This window comes from Amblyomma maculatum, chromosome 3 (assembly GCF_055883805.1).
Source record: "Amblyomma maculatum isolate TAMU_Amacu chromosome 3, ASM5588380v1, whole genome shotgun sequence".
NCBI lineage: Eukaryota > Metazoa > Arthropoda > Arachnida > Ixodida > Ixodidae > Amblyomma > Amblyomma maculatum.
In genome coordinates, this window is record NC_139346.1 from 86913229 (window position 1) to 86929901 (window position 16673).

General features: G+C 44.8%; 1 protein-coding gene across 2 annotated transcripts in view; it reads right to left on the reverse strand.

Annotated features, from left to right (window-relative positions):
- LOC146195184 (monocarboxylate transporter 13-like) overlaps positions 1-16673 on the reverse strand; it is a 68385-nt gene that overhangs the window by 30674 nt on the left and 21038 nt on the right. The gene's annotated exons all lie outside the window — the stretch shown is intronic.

The following is a 16673-nucleotide window of genomic DNA, read 5'->3' on the forward strand; positions in this document are numbered from 1 at the left end:
GTCATTCCAGCTCACGCGCGGCACTCTCGCTATTTCATTGAATACGTCAGTCTCGCTTCAAAGGAACGTTTAGTTCGGTGTAAATGCCATCTACGCATCCCAAAAAACCTGTGATGCTACAACGAAAGAAATTTCACTTAATACAAGCATGCTCGGCAGGTAGCTTGTAAACTGAGCTGGCAAATGTTTCTCTGCTACATCATCACTAAACTCGTCGGAAGCATCACTTACACAACGGTTTACAACGGGCTGGTAGCGTCAAAGAGCCTGTTTGTGTAAACGCCTTCCAACAACGTATCTGTCCTGTAGAGCCGATGTTAACCATCCTCTAGCTCGCCGACAGGCAAAAAAAAATGAGCTGGAACTCCGCGCCAGTGTGCATTGACTTTGCCACCGCTCAACGCACTGCTCCGCGCTTCAGCTGCCGCCGCAGCAGTGACAGTCCAGGGTTGAACTCGACAGCATTCAAAATTCACTAGTTTCGCTCGAGTTCACCCGTCAGCGAAAGCCGTAACTCACGCCCCAGTCGTCGCGTTTGAGTGATATGCGCGTACTTGGTACACTCGGGCAACGCCCAACATGATTGCCGGCTTCAGCAAGGACGTGCTCCCGAACGCCAATAATATTAAGGTGAAAGCTTTTAATGCCTCACCGTTGTCGACAGAAGGTTGTCAGCAGAGGTGTCACGCTTTCCTGAGCGAGAGCTAAAAATTAATTAATGAACATCGTCTCCGCCGACAATCGAGCCCCATTCCTTGGATCCCCAGCCTAGCGCTTTACCAACTGCGCCACGCCCCAGATCATGACACGCTCTTCATAATTCCCCTCGTCTAGCGTGAGGATGAAAGCGGGATTCCATGTGTGATAGATACAGCGCCTTTCCTTTCAAGTAAAAGAATCATAGAACGTCGATGAACATTGGTTTGGTTTGCTTTGTGGGGTTTAACGTCCCAAAGCGACTCAGGCTATGAGAGACGCCGTAGTGGAGGACTCCAGAAATTTCGACCTCCTGGGGTTTTTTAGCATGCACTGACATCGCACAGCACACGGGCGACTTGCTTTTCGCCTCCCCGCATCCTTAGGAACAGTAGTCGAGCGCCGTAACCGCTGCGCCTATGTCTTCACTAATATGCTGGTTGTGTTCGACACAGGGGCTCGCAATGTACCATCAGGTTAGGTCATGACGTCACCACGCGATTCATGCATACACGAAGCTGGCCTGCAACAGGCATCGTGTGGCGCCTTTCGTCTGCCGCTTCCTCAGACGCTGCACCACACAGCAAACAGAAGCAGATCCAGATGTCTAGGAGTCAAAGTATCTGTCACAATTCTCCGCGGACACATGTACCACACCGTAAAGGAAGGGAGGAAGGTGGTAATGAAAGACGAGAGGGGGATACACGTGCAGTAGTGAAGGGATACGATCCATCACGCTATAATGGCTTTCACCTCATCACACTTTACTGGTCTAAAGTGCCATTTAGAATGTTTTGAACCTGGAAACTGAATTGACGCTAGGGAGTGGGGACATCATTGAAAATAAATATGAGCACCACTTATGAAGACACAAGGCGTCTGCTGAGGCTGTTTTGTTATCTCGGATTGCGATGGATGACAGAGGCGCTATCACCTGCATTGTAACAGTGTAGCAAAATGCGAAAAAGGCACGTCACTCAAGATGCTTCCCAGCGGTAAGGCACAGAGGACGACGATGACAAAGCTGTGCTATGGAGCATGCGGAATCCTCCAACAGAAGTATGTCACAGTTCTCAGTGTGCATGATCATCAAAGGTTGTACATCTGAGTGCTGTGAAGAATTGCAGTAGCCTCCTGCTTAAAGTCTCTCTACTGGAATGCTATCGATGACGCCAGCACTGTATTACCAAGGAAACAAATGTTTTGTGTCGCCCCTGCAAACACCAAGTCGGCATTATTGTAAAAAATAAGACAAGCATGTAGCGCCGGTGAAAGAATTCATAAGCAATTCTGGCGGTGGAACTGCTGTCCACCTCAGTGGGCAGTTCCAGCGCGAACGTATGGTTTAGTCACGAAATGTTTTCTTCCAATATGCACCAATCGCGTCAAAATTGATCTGCTTTGTGCTGTTGATTCTAGAATATCGTTGCCTAGCGAAGGTAACAGTGGTGAGCTATTGGTTTTTCGCATCAACAAAAATCTCAGCGAACAAAGCTAGCATATAGCAGGCATCTTGAGCGACGGCTGCAGCAAATAAGGAGTGACACAGCTGTGCTTCCTGCGGCATCTCACCGTGCAAAGTTCCTCACGTGTTCAGCACGTTCCACTTTGCCGCCTCGGGCCGGAGCTCATTGGCGCCGCTGGCGTCAGGGAGTGCCAATTTTTGGCATTCGTCTCAGGCTTTCCTTGACATCAAAGCTTCCATGGACTAAAAATTAAAAAAAAAGAACTTTATTACCTAAAAACCAAATCTTAATAATAAATGTTGTCCTTTAGGTTAACATTCCAAAGCGACTCAAGCTATGAGAAACGCCGTACTGGAGGGCTCTGGTAAATTTCGAGCACGTGGAGATATTTCACGTGCACTGACATCGCGAAGCGCAAGGGTGTCTTGCTTCTCGCCGGCATCGAAAAGTGGCCGCCGCGGCAAGAAAGGAAAGGATTGTAGCGAGGGAGCACTGCATGTCCACTGTCTGCCTTCAAGTGCGGACAGGGAAATAATGAACTAAAGAGGTGACATGCCCTTACAGCGCTCCAAATGGGCGTGGCAAGCGACTTCTGCGATTGCGTACACAGGTAGCGTGTAAGTCTTGATATTGGCATTCTTGAAGTTGCTTTGACAACAATAAGCGTCGGGATGGCGCTTGTTACTGCCACTCTGCTAATTTGAAACAAGGAAACGCACGCACAGAAAGCGTTCGTGTGACTTTATCCTGGTATTATATTATATGCTAATTTTGCGCTTTCCACGCTATCTGCGTTACTTGCTGCCGTTGTGCAAACTCGCATAACACTCAGGTGAGCGCACAACTGAGTGAGCTGCGTAGCGTTGCATGTACTAAAGAACGCACAGTTCACAAATGTCATGCGAGCTGCACCGTTTAATGAAAACGATGGACTCTGCACATACATTTGGCTCTGCCTTCATCTCTTTCCGTTAAGCGCCGCATAGATAGTAGGCCGCATCCAAAATACTTGGTCTTTGAAATAAAAAGGAGGAGGGCAGGGGCTCAGGCATGACAGCAATCGTTTGATGTTTGCCGGTTGTTATGGTTTCTCTTTTTTTTTTCGCTCGTGTGCGTTTGAACTGTTAGCTCAATTTGCCCTGCCATCGTGACTTTGCACCTTCAGTTTTTGTAAACGAAGGCTGTAAATAGATATGCTATCATAATTACACGTCAACAGTGAAGGTATGCGGGAACGGATGTAATAGTACAGATGACAAAGTAACGGCCACTGCACTGAACATACGGCTGTACTCTTTACGATTCAACACACACGTGTTACCGTCCTTCACTCGGGCTTCCCATTTTTTTGCTTTTGGGGATGTGGAAATGCACTGATAAGTTGTGCTTCACGAGACTTGCGAAAGATGTTTATTCCTAGCTGTGGGAAAGCACAGACGTGCACATATGAACAACTAAATAACTAAAAATGTGACTTGCTTCAGACTGTCCCAATTGTTGCCTTAGCCCGGCAGCCGGAACCAATGTGGTCTTTGATTGCAGTGTATATCGGAACCTATACCCAAGGAACCTCACAGAACTCTTCGCAGGAATCTTCCCGTTCTCCTAATACAGCCTGAGTGCCCGCACAACACATGAAAGCTCAAGCGTCACTCGCTTCTTGGCGGAGCTTGGCCATATTTTGCGGCCAAACAGGCAACTACGAGCCACGCGTCCCTCCGCAGATCCCACGCACAGCACGCACTTTTAAACACGATTACGCCATGCACTAAGTTTTCTCATCTGAAATTTAGACACGACTGCAAACTTCCAACTAAGAGGTGCGCAGTACATGGCCCTCAAACTGCCACTAAAATGAGAAGAATAAAAAATGAACTAAGCGCAATCTTCTCAATTCAGTTCTCCTGACGGCATACGCACAGGTGTATTTAGCGTATTTGTGTTTGGGTCATGTTCTGAAAGATGTTTTCTGTCATAAAGCCCCGTCTGTCAAGAACACATAGCAGTTTTCTGACCCCGAAAGGCTGAATTATAAATGCTGCCCTTATTGCGCCACTCGATGCAAAAAGTTGCACTTCCTTCTTTCTTTCGTTTCCTTTTTCCATACCCTGCACTGCGGCATAATATTAGTCAAAACTTGGTACAGGGCATAATAATCATTATTAATTATTTTTTACATAATACAATACTATAATATATGCTTTAGCTTGCAGGTTCTATACCATCCCGTGCTTCCTGGCGTTTAAGATGCTAAGTGAAGTTCTGCTCTACTCACTTAGCTGCCGACCACCGGCAATAACGTTTCGCGCTTACACATTTTTGTCGACTTTTAACATTGTCCTTTCAAATCACGAGCAGCGCATGTATATTTGTTTAAGATGTTCCAGCTAACCCGATCACAGGCACTAGCATGCGCACAATAGTCTCATGCACACGTGAAAATTCAGCGCTTCTGATCATTAGGCCTAACTCGCAAGTTAAAATTCCCCTTCAAAACATGAAGACGAAGCTGAATGGCGTGCAAGTGTCCGAAGCACGAACGCTCACAAGTCTAAGGAGGAACGTACAGAACAGGGAGAGGGACAGTCACCTAATCAAAATCAAGATCATAAACTACGTTGCCGAAACAAGAGGCGTATCGCTTGTGGGAAGTAAACCTTGTAACATGAAGGAATCAGAAATAAGGAGGCTGATAAACTCATTTGTACTCACTCGAAAAGCCTACTCCTCACACTACATGGACTCATACACGGTTAAAAAAGATATTACTCTTTGATCAGGAGCATCCTACAAGCCGGTGCTTCAGTTATTCAGATAATTGATTAATGAAAATGTTCTCGCATTAGGTATTTACAATACGCTTCAGAAGAGAAATTAAGTATGCAGATTTTACTAGCCGGAGATGTTATCCCCAAATGAAGCCAGACGACCGATAAAGCAGCAGTTGGGGATCAGATATGAAACCACGCCTACCGCCGTATGTAGGCCCCCGTCATTTGGTCACCAAACCCTGAGGTAGGACCCAATTTCCAAGAACCTGCTCCTACAGAGTCGCAAGTACAGCAAAAAAAAAAGCGAGGGCAAGAGCTGTACGCAAACATTTCTCTAATCTACAAGACACTTTCCGTATCGATGTCGCAGAATACCCCCCCAGGAATGTCTTTCTAATAGGCACACTACGCACTCATATTTATCGATTCCGAAACAGCAGCGAGAAACCTTGCCAGTTGCAAAATTCACAGTCCTGCCCTTCAATGTTTACACAACTTTTCGCAACCTGGTCGCCAGATGGAAATTATCTGCATACCAGGGCACTCCTTGACTCCAAGGAACGTGACTACCGACATCTATGCACGAGGTTCGGTCTGGCGGGTGAGGGCTGAGCTGACCTGTGCTCAGGAGGGATCGCGTGGTGACATTTCACAAAATTGCGATGCGTTAACACTACAGCCGGAAAAATACCCCCTATCCCGTGTCACTTCGAGAATTCCAGCTCGTCATCTGGAGGCTGCTGCAAATAAGCCACTTTTCCAAGGGCTATGAATATTCACTTTCGTGCCAAGGTTCTCATAATTAAACGCAACCCCCACTGCAAGAAGGGTAACACTTCAGAAGGAGACCTTAAACATACACTGATCGAACGTGCAGGACGGAGATTCAGGTAAACAATAATTTGGACTGGAAGGCTGCGATGCCCGGCTCGGACCCCACTGTAAAACTTCAGACCGTTGCCTAGGCATAGCAGATCACTAAATATTAAGTACCTTGTCCACTTAATGCGGTCAAGAAGAAATACAACTAAGTAATTTCTGAAATCATTGTCGTTTGTTAGCGAGAATAACAGCGAAGCCTTTTAAATATAAGAAAAGCTACATTGATCGCTGTCTACATTTCGCAAAGATGCCTTCTTTTGTGATAACTGTTAATGAAAGAGCTGTAGCTGTAGTGCGCTCGAAGACAGATTCCTCTACGAAACAATCCAGAAGCAGCGCTTGGAATGCGCTTCCTAGCAGGGCTCAGGAACGGATACATGTCCTGAACCCTTCGCAGCGCCGCCTAAACAGCAGCCCTGTGAAACAAAAATAGATAGTATAACAGATTCTGCTGTTCATGGCTAACGTTGTAATGAATTTTACTCTTTCTTGCTGCGGTGGGGATAACAATACTAAATACAAGTGCTTCAGAAATGGTCTATCATAAAACGAAATAAAGATGCGCTGTCATTTGAATGAGTTATGATCGCTTCGCTATGTCGTGTCCGGTTCAGGCCGGTTTTGTTTACCATCAAAACAATTCTGGCTACGGAACAGATAACGTCTCGCGTCGGCACGTCGGTCGGACAGCGCCTGCAAAACAATTTCGTTCCCATGTTATCGCACAAGGATTAACAGCGGGCGGTCATCAAATGTGGATGGCGCTTGTCATGCGGTTGAACAAAGCCGCACCCCGTTGTTATGCACCTACGTCGAGCGCAATAGGCTTGAACACTCTCTGGCTCGGGACATTATGGGACGGTTATGAGTGAGACGCTCGCCTCGACAGTTATTTCTTCAGGTTAAGTACTTATACAGTGATATCTAGGAGCCAACAAGTGTCCTCACGCTGTGCTCGACGCGCACCGCATGAACACGTTTGTTGGCCCCTAGATATCTGTCTAGGCACTTAGCCGGAAGAACTAGATGTCGAGGCCAGTCCTTGCTCATGAAGTACCCGTACATCGCGAGCCACAAAATTTATCATCCTAGTGCGGTCCAGGCAAAAGTATAAAAAGGGCGTGCGGCTTTGTCTGACCGCGTGACCTCCCAACATAATCTTCAAACCGACATTCAGAAACGCAGGCTAAAGTGACTGGTGAAGCACTGTAGAGTCTCAAGCAAGCGTTCGCAGAGTGTATAACGGACCTAGGTAGGGATCCAGGCCAGGGCTCAACAAAAGTTCTTTATTGTTTTGCCCAGCTTCGTCACTTGCTCATCGATGTGGATGCTACTAGCATGCGCAAGCAGTCGTACCATGGGCGGCATAGAACACTGGTTCAGTTCTAGTACTCAACAGCTCAACATAAGACCTCTTTATTAAACAATATTCAAATATTTTTACGACAATCGCTGCCCAGAAATGCCCCTGCCCAAGCCTCGCTCGCCTTAAAGCTTTCTGAAGCGCCGGTGTATTTTGTCCTGAAACTAATATAACGTGCACCAAGGTCGGCTCAAGCTGAAGCTATAAAAGGACAGAAAAGGTTTAATTACGCAGACTCCGAGCATTCCTTCCGCGTCTAGTGAAGCAAAGCGACTCTTTGCGATGTCATGCCGTGACAATCAACTAAATCCATGCGACTCGGCTTAATATTTGATGGCGTTGTCGCACGTTACCCCTAACTTGACTCGTAAACAACACGCCAATCATAGCTGGGCAAGGAAGTCTGCTTAATATTATGTTCGGTCACCATGGCCTTCCTGATTTAGGTTTGTTTTCTTTTACCTCTATCTACGTTGTAACATTTGGTCAACGTCGTTGAAACCGACCTCAAAACAACAACACCCTCTCCTAACTTCAAACTGCTCACGCTGCTGTTAAAAGACTAACATTTAACCTAATATGAAGCTGATAACCACTAATTTTAATGTGCACATGAAGTTTCAGATGCAGCATTGAACAGGATTGACGCCGTCGTAATGTTATCTAGGTTAGATTTCGCAATCACTACTAAAGACAAGTAAATCATGATTGAATTAGTTTGTAGGCTTTAACGTCCCAAAGCGACTGGGGCTATGAGAAGTGCCGCGCCGTAGTGCAGGTCTTCAAAATTGTTTCGACAACCAGAAGTTCTTTAACGCGAACTGACATCACACAGCAGAGAACGCCTTGCTTTTAGCATCCATCGAAAGGCCACCGCCGTGGCCGGGAGTCAATGCCGTGTACCTTGGGTACAGCAGTCTAACGCCCTAAGCACTGAGCCACCGCGGCGGGGACGTAAATTATGAGAAGCAGCACTGGTATAACCGGCAGTAACATAGCATTTTAATGGCGTCTTTACACGACACGATGGCACTGCGTATTTGTAGATTACTTCCCGATTGATTATTTACGTTCGTTCTTTCCCATTGCGTAGAACCTAAAGCTGCATCTCTGGGTTTGGTAACTGCTGTTTTCCTTTTAACACATCCCTGCCCCTATATATGACTTGTGCAGAGGTATTGAGCAGATAATACATTTTGGAAAGCCGTCACTCATGGTGCGCCTTCGATGTATAATATCGTAAGTATAAGCCCTGCAATGTACTTGAGCGCTAGCGAGGCGCTCGAAGGCCGCTCTGGATCAAAAGCCAGGCTGAGCGAAACTTAATAACATATACGGCACCATCGACCTATAATTTGTATAAACTAATTTGGCCACCATGCAATGTAATGGGAGAAGATCAGGGTTCCCGAAATAAAAGCAAAATAGCTTAAGGTGGCACACCACTTGACACTTTTTGACGGAGCTACAATATAAAGTAACCGAAAATTAGACTAGGACCGAGGGAAGGTGCTTAAGTGGCGCAGCCACAAACGAGTTTGTATACAACCATAAAGCAAAAGGAAGCAAAAAAACTTTGAAAGGAATGCAGATGGGAAGGCAGCTGGTCAGATTGAGGCTACCGCAAATCGCAAATCACTTTAACGACGATAGAGTGAATTTACTGGAGAAACTGGCCGCCAGGGTATGCATTACCTCGAGAATACTGTAATCGTGAAAGAACGTTGATATTATCATATTTCATAATGAAGGCATGTCGGTGATTGGTGAAATTACATGCCGATCTCCTTATTTTCTGTTTCTGACAAAGCATTTGCTAATGTAAATGCGACTACAATTGGGCTAACCTCCTATTTAAAGTAGAAAATATTCTGATTACTACGCAGGGAATAAATAATTGTTTAAAATATAACCTACCACAATATGTGGTCTTTAAAGATTTAACGATTCGGGAAGGAACAACAGTTTACATTAGGTAGCGAAGTACTGGAAGTAGTAAGCGAATATGTCTGCTTAGGACAGGTATACCGAAGATCCGAACCATGAAAAGGAAATAACAAGAAGAATAAGATTTGGATGGAGCGCATTTGGCAAGCACTCGCAGATTATGACTAGCAGCTTACCGGTATCGCTCAAGAGGGAAGTATACAGCAGTTGCATCTTGCCTGTACTCACCTATGGGGCTGAAACGTGGAGGCTAACCAAGAGAGTTCTACTTAAGTTGAGGACAACCCAGAGGGCTATGGAACGAAAAATGACAGGGGTGACATTAAGAGATAGGAAGCGTGCAGAGTGGGCCAGATAAATAGCTCAAGTTACCGACATTCTAGTGGAAATTAAGAAGAAATGGGCATGGGCAGGACATGTAGTGCGAAGAGAGGATAACCGATGGTCGCTGAGGGTAACAAACTGGATTCCAATGGAAGGAAAGCGTAGCAGGGGGCGGAAGAAAGTTAGGTGGGCGGATGAGATTAAGAAGTTCGCAGGGGTCAAGTGGCCTTCGCCCTGCAGTCGGTATAGTCAGGCTGATGATGTTGAGGCATCGGCGCATAGTGCGAGCGTTCGCTACGTTCGCCTGCAAGCCGAATCTACTCATCTTGTCCACATCGCTCGCCGTAAGAAGTAGCTTGTAGACAAAATGAAGCCGAGAGAGCTAAACGAGCAATGGAAACTTCTAAAAAGAGAGAAGAGAAATTTGCAGGGCCACGACGCAAGGCGGTGAAGAAGGTGCGACTTGAATAACAGAGAAAGAATTCGGTCTTACCGCCGACTACTACCGCTTTCCTTTTGTAAATCCTGACTCAGCTGCATTAAGCTGATGACAAGTTTTTTTTTTGTTTTTTTCGCGGCGTATCCTGCCCTTTCTTGGGCACCGTCGGCCAAGTTAGGCTTCGGTGCCTGTTGCCGTATTTGTTTTCTCCACCGACGAATAAGTGTGGAATTTTTGTTTATTAAAGCGAGGTTGTCGAAAGTGCGGTCCACTGCGCCATGGCGCTTCAACATTTTTAGCTGATTAAAGGCGCGTCTACTGGAGGCGCAGTAATAATTTAAACGCAGTTTGGGGTTAGAAACGCATGATGCAGTTTAACCAGAGCTGAGGCCAAGCCCCGTGCACAATCGTAATCATCAGCAGAAGCAGCAACAGGCCATCACAAAACAAACACAGGCACAAATTTATAGCTTTTAAGGCCACTCAAGCAACCCCCCCCCCCCCCCCCTGCTCCCCCAGCACTTCTTTAGATCCAGAGTAACCTGGGTGTTCTATTTCAGAATGGATGTGCCTGCACATAAACCGCGGGCATTTATCACTAGAAGAAGCAAAGATAGTTGGAACAAGACAATGCTGGACAGGCGACATCACGAGGGGCTGAGCATCAGCTCCCTTACCTCGAATTCTCTATAGCGGAGCCCTTGAAAGATGGGGTTCGTGGATTCTATGTGAATTAAGAATTCTGGGTCCGGAAAGGAAATTTTAAAAGGGCGTAGTTGATTAGAAAGTTTGTAGAGATTACGCGGATGCAGCGGCCGCATCATCATTATTATCATCACCGCCGCCGGCCGATACCCACTGCAGGGCGTGGCGAAGGCCTCTGCCATATTCCTCTAACGAACCCAATATTGTGCTAACTGCATCCACTTGAGCCCGGCGAACTTCTTAACCTAACACGCCCACTTGACTTTCTGTCGTCCCCTGCTATGCTTTTCTTCCCTTTCAAGTCCAATTTGTTACCCTAAGCGACTATCGGTTATCTTCTCTTCGCACTACATGCCCTGCCCATGCTGATTTCTTCTTAGTTTGCGCTAGAATGTCAGTTACTCAAGTTACTTCTCTAACCCACAATGCTCGCCTCCTATCTCGTAACGTTGCACCTAGCATTTTTCGTGCCATAGCCCTCTGCATTTTCCTCAGCTTAAGCAAAACCCTTTTCGTTAGCCTCCACATTTCTACCCCATAGGTGAGTCCAAGTAAGAAGCAACTGTTGTATATACTTTGCTCTTAAATGAGCGCAGGACTCAGTAATTTGGAGGGATGCAAGTAAGTCATTTTTCCTGCATTGGATTGGATTGGTACGGATGCTTCCCTTTTTACCAAGTAGACCAGAAAGGTCCTAGCCAAGTCAGTTCCCTACTGTGACGGAGTCTGTCCCGCCATGGCGCAACACCACCAACACTATTTATCTAGTATGCCTTGTCAGTCTGCAGTGCTTGTCAGGCTGATGATGATGACGATGATGAATTACAAGATGTTTGATTAATACGGTTTAACATCCTTAAGTGACTCAGAATATGAGGGGTGTCGTAGTGGAGGGCTCCGGAACAATATCGACAACCTGTGGTTCTCTTACGGGTGCTGACATTGCAATCCGGGCCACCGCGGCCCGGATTTTATCTCTCGTTCTTGGGTTCTGCAGTCGATTGCCCTAACCACGGAGCAAACGCGGCGGAGCATCGTAGGAAGTGTAGCTCGCGATGTATTGAAGGGAGCCCTAAGTGAAGACCTGTACGCTTCGCAATTTACTCCGCCGCTACGTTTTCTTTTTCCCGCTCGCAGCTTTGTTTCCTCAACTTCTCTCTCAGTGTAGTCGTTATCTGACTTAAACAATTTCCTTATCCTATCAACCATCAATATTTCATTTGAACTATTCCCCTATTCCTATTTCCTGGTACATAAATATTATACTGATAATTCTTTCGAGATTGAAAAATTTGCATAATGGAACACTATTTTGCTATAAGAGCGAAACAACGTGGTTTGCAAACTTTGCTTTGCTTAACGTGTGCGAAATGTTTTTTATTATTTTATTATTTATTATTTTATCAAGGTCATAATGGGATTTCGCTTGTGAATCTGAAATGTCGCCCATGGGACTAACGTACGTTTGAAGCTATCGCATATCTGTTCCCTAAACGTCGGGCTAGATATTTCGACCAACCTCTCTGCCTTTTCCTTTCAATAAATCTATCTATCTATCTATCTATCTATCTATCTATCTATCTATCTATCTATCTATCTATCTATCTATCTATCTATCTATCTATCTATCTATCTATCTATCTATCTATCTATCTATCTATCTATCTATCTATCTATCTATCTATCTATCTATCTATCTATCTATCTATCTATCTATCTATCTATCTATCTATCTATCTATCTATCTATCTATCTATCTATCTATCTATCTATCTATCTATCTATCTATCTATCTATCTATCTATCTATCTATCTATCTATCTATCTATCTATCTATCTATCTATCTATCTATCTATCTATCTATCTATCTATCTATCTATCTATCTATCTATCTATCTATCTATCTATCTATCTATCTAGCTAGCTAGCTATCTATCTATCAGATAATTGATCATAAATACCAATATTAGGGCCAACCTTATATAACGTTTTATCGCCAGACTAGTATCGCAGTGCTAAAAAAAAAAGCTTTGACGCGCTTTTTGTGCAAGCAGTGGCTGTTATTGCATTTTACTGGTACCTCACAAGTCAGGCTAATTGTATTGAACATTCTGCCCTCTGTAACACTGATTCAAATTGTTTTGACTCCATAATGAGAATCGGTGCTTTCTGAACTTCAGTTCACCCGTTCGATTTCTACTACAACAAGACCAAATAAAGTTCATTCTGTGTATGTGCAGTCCTCTGGCTGCCTCTCAGCCTCGCCTTTACATTTTTCTTTCCCTATACCCGCCCTTTGTAGGCTGTAAGTCTAGCACTTACTTGAGTGCCAATGTAATCGTTGTGGCCTGTGTGACTCATTTATAGAAAAGCAGAAAAGCACTACGTCAGCGCCAAAATATAAGGCGTGCTTGTGAACATAAAGTGGTTGACAGACTAAGCTCCTCGCCCACGTTAGAAGAGAAAAAGGAGATTAAGTACACGACCATCTGTGGACTTTGAGCCCGCTCCTCCTCTCTTCTCTTTTTACATATCATCATCCTCCTTGCCTGCCAAACTGTCAGAAAAATCACGGCGCACGCCGATAGAGACTGTAGCGTCAAATAAAAAAAGCTATGCGGATGTATTCGGGAACAAATTTTAAAGGCAAGTTAAAAGACGTAAAAGTGCACTACGCTAGCACACGGCAACTCTCCTTTTGGAATCGCAACTTACATCCGCCCTGTCGCGCAAGACAGGTGTGCCTAATATAAGAATAATAAATAACTCAATTTGATAACATAGCTAAAGATAGAAAGGAAGCATCCGATTAAGTCACCGCTATTTCACGACAAATTATAAACTGGGTTTTTCAGGATACGAGGCCCTCATGGAAGAAAGGCCTGTGAAGTGCCCGCTAAATAAAAAGTAATTACTGAATTTTTTTCTCGAGCAAGTACATAAAAAAATATGGACGCGTCATGGTGCGCCGGAGAGGCGTTTTTCCGGTGAACTTCCGTAGGTTGAATCATAGGCGTGGGTGTGGGCTCTATTTTAAAACTTTCAGTTATCGCGGTGCAATACATTACTGTGGCATATCTGACAGACTTCTCTAAAGAATAAAGTAACGCAGTAAAAATTTCTGCCTGCTGAACATGCGGAAAACTTCGCAGACCTCTTCAAATGTGGTGTGAAAATCATTGTAGTCCACGCAGTGACTCATTATTGCTAAATAAATTGGCCACCCGACAGAGGAAACATTCATTTCAAGCCTGTTCACTGTCCGTTATCTATCGCTGTTAGAAGGAACGCGCACGTTGCGACTACATGGACAAAAATAATCGCAACGTTCGACTAAGTTGTTCTCTTCCAGCTGAGCTATATTCTTGCATTTCCTTTCTGAAAACTATTATAAAAATAATGAAGTGCATTGAATCTACGATTTTGCTGGCTCCCTATAACTATAGTGATAAATATTCGGACATGCCGTGTTTCCCTCTTCAAAAAGCATTAAATTAGCATATATTTTTTCACCTGTCAGAAATTGTCTTCACTTAATAATTACGATGTTCCTAATGCAAGCATTACTGGATCCAGCTTGCTGAAAACCAATAGTTGCCCTGCTTCTGACGAATCGAATTGTTCGAATTTATCTGCCGGTATCTTTTGTACGAGCTAAATCCGCGTGCGGAGCAATGCAGCATCGTGGCATTTTTCCGACAAGGTACAGCTCTTATCAAAGCACAAAAATTGGAGTGACAGTTTCAACACCATAGGCTCTGAAATCCATGCTTTCGTACTAAATTAACTCAGCTAAAAATGGTCAGAAAGCGTCCGCCTCGGAAGTGACTTTACAATATAAGCATAAAAAGTAAATGAATGTCGACGCCAGTGAATGCCAAACTCCCTTTTAAGAATATACTTCGTTAAAAGAGATACCGTTTTTATAAATATAACGGTCGATATTTTCCTGCCGTTGAATGAACGTTCACTAGGACTGTCATAAACGAGTGTTGTCGGTGGAAAAACAATTATAATTAGGTAGAAGTCAAGTCTGCATTAACCGCACACCACACACAATTCCTACGTGACAAAGCATTCTACCGTTAAACTTTTTCCGGTTACTAAAATAGAAAAAGCTATGCATTAGATGTAATCATAAGCTCAAAAATTCAATGCGACATCAATTGAGATGTGAACTATTCACTGTTTTCTACTCATTCTGCTCTCCATTTTCCTTTCCGCAATTCCAAGAAATGGGAAACCCTTTCGAATTAGTGTTGATTTACTATAGCGATCAGGGAACATAACGTTGCATTATATGACCGAACATGGTGCTCTGGGACAGTCTCGGCGTTACCCATAGCCGACGCTTCATGTACCGCGCGTCGGACCTATCACATCTATGCAAAGAATGCCATATTGGTCGACAGAGAACGAAATACGAGAACATCGCGCCGATCCTTCACAAACGCTTGTCAACTTCATTTCCTGTTTATCGCAGATCCGCCCGTATGTATGACGACACGCACACGTGCTGAATAGAAGGCACAGACTTCAACACGAAATCAGGGGACCCGTAGCCAAGTTTTAAAGGTTCTTCAAACTACTGTGGATATTTTAAGAGCGGTGCGCCCTCCTTCGGTGAGCTTTTAAATATGCCTCAGTGAGTGCTGCTTTTTAGGACGTATTATACTAAGGAAAGCCGCGCCGCTTAGAAGGGGCCCTTAAAGCGATAGTCGACGCAATATTGCAATGCAAGAGTGCATATAGGAAGTCTTCGCGAGTATTCGAGGTAAATTATAAAGCTTTACGTAGAGCCTCTAATTTACAAATAATTTGAGGAAACTGCCAGTGGCCACCACCAGCAACAGATTTGGGCGACAAATACAAGCCTCCCTAATGGCGTCATTTGGTGCTTGTTTGGTGACCCTATTCACTGGATGCTACCACGTGACGTGGTTGGGACGGGGCGACGTAGAGCGCCGTCCACCTTTGCGGCTTGTTCTGTTCGTTTTCTCTTACGCCGTGCTCTGAATAGAGGGGAAAGAGGAGTAGGCTCATTTTCAATCGCCAATATGGTCGTGGTTAGTGAAGCTAGCTCAAACCACTTTGCGTTCCGGAGAAAACTGATGGGATATATATTGCACGTGCGCGTTTTCTATGTCTTGTAAATAACTCTTCGGGGTCCCCTCAATGCGCCCACAAAATAATAGGCCGAGTTCTACAACTTTTCCCTTAAGCCTCACCTTTTATTAGACTGTCCTCTGCTTCGTCCAGGCACCGTTATCTTGTCCCGCCTGCCCTCTCCCCTTGCGGACCCTCATTCACATGAATTCAGTTTGGTGCTCACCTTTATCTCACACCTACTCACTATTACAGAGTACTAACCTAGCACATATTGTGAAACGCCACCAGGCATAGATATGAAGCCCTGCTTTAACCAAGACGTAACATACCAGCAACACCTAGAACCAGCTCGTATTACGACACAAGCTCCCTGCATGGTTCAATTCCCACTGCGCGCTCAAATCTTAAAAGATAAGCGAGAGCCGGCAGCAACTTTGAAACTGGTCATGTCGTGAGATCTCAGGATACAGCACAACTGATCGACCAATCTGCCCGCAAGAGGCAAGGTGGTAATTTTTCGCTTCCAACCGATAAAGGGGAATATAACGCTATTACAGTAAAAATGGTGGGAGGGGGGTTTACTAAGGGAAGTGTCAAATAACTCCAAGTTTCGGCTGTCATATGTTTAGCAACATTTGTAATCGGTCGAGAGACTTCATGTCCTGAAAACCCTTACCTAGATGTCATTTAAAAATAGGGGCGAAGGCAGGACTGACAGCTCTTTATAACAGTACAATAGAGCTCAAAAACTCCGCGTACTTTATGCTCTACAGTTGAGTTCTGGCTGCCTCATTTCTGTTTCCTTTCTTTTTTTATTTCGAGCCCGGAGCCAGTCGCAGTTATGGCCCGCGTTACAAGAAGTAGATATGTCATGTTTAGTGTTACCCTGATTTTAGCAGCCACTGCGTAGGCAGTCCTCGCGGATAGAATCTTTTCAGAGTGAGCAGTGAACACTGGATGACGCCGCTGA